The following is a 761-nucleotide window of genomic DNA, read 5'->3' on the forward strand; positions in this document are numbered from 1 at the left end:
AAAGGGGAGGAGACGCGCATCGGCGAAGGGAGGCAGATTCCCGCCAACCGCACCGGGCTCAGCGGTTGTCAGTTTATCTATACCGTGGACTTACCACCATTTGACAGATTGCAAACGAAAGAGGAAAAACAGCCATGTCTTTGACAATTCTCTCGATTTATTCCTAAAGAAACTAAGTGCACAGTTTCCGGAATATGAAATGAGTGTTGTAACTTCTATGAACCATTCCAAGGTCACGTTACCATGATACGAGTGCCTCCTCAGTGTTCATCTAGCAAGTGTGTCTTGGCGTTGAGAAAAGACAGACGACGCCGAGCGCAGCTGGTCCATGGACGTTGGCAGGAAAGGTAGGACAGTTTCTCTTGGCCGTTTCTGATAGCGATACTTCATGGAATATATCGGGAGATTCAGGGCTACTGATTTAATCGGTGCCGGTCTTTGTGGTTATTATATTATATTGGTTACACCAATAGCAAAACAATGGGCCTCTTGTACGAGACAGCTTGCCAGAAAATGTGCATGGTCTTGACAGCGTTGCATCATCACTCTGCAAATCCTATCGAGTGGAAGACATGCCTGTCCTTGCTCTAACAAGCAACCCATTATGCTAGAAGGACGGAAAAGCTGGCTACGGTGCTTTGAGTTGATTTTATATACAGATAAAAAAAACTTACATGAGTATATACGCAAGTGCCATGCGTCTCGTTATTTTAGGACCTGACTCTTGATACAGAAGTAAAAATAGGTTAACGACATCCGGG

General features: G+C 45.1%; 1 protein-coding gene across 3 annotated transcripts in view; it reads left to right on the top strand.

Moving 5' to 3' along the window:
- LOC136853120 (sodium- and chloride-dependent glycine transporter 1-like) overlaps positions 1-761 on the top strand; it is a 94,905-nt gene continuing 94,144 nt past the window's right edge. For 2 of the 3 annotated variants that reach the window (XR_010857364.1, XM_067128421.1), the window contains exon 1: positions 750-761. This exon is cut by the window's right edge and continues 18 nt beyond it. The gene's annotated coding sequence lies outside the window, so the exon portion shown is untranslated. Of the gene's footprint in view, positions 348-749 lie in introns of those variants that run through there. The other variant, XM_067128427.1, reaches the window with a different exon arrangement.

This window comes from Macrobrachium rosenbergii, chromosome 3 (genome assembly GCF_040412425.1).
Source record: "Macrobrachium rosenbergii isolate ZJJX-2024 chromosome 3, ASM4041242v1, whole genome shotgun sequence".
Lineage (NCBI taxonomy): Eukaryota > Metazoa > Arthropoda > Malacostraca > Decapoda > Palaemonidae > Macrobrachium > Macrobrachium rosenbergii.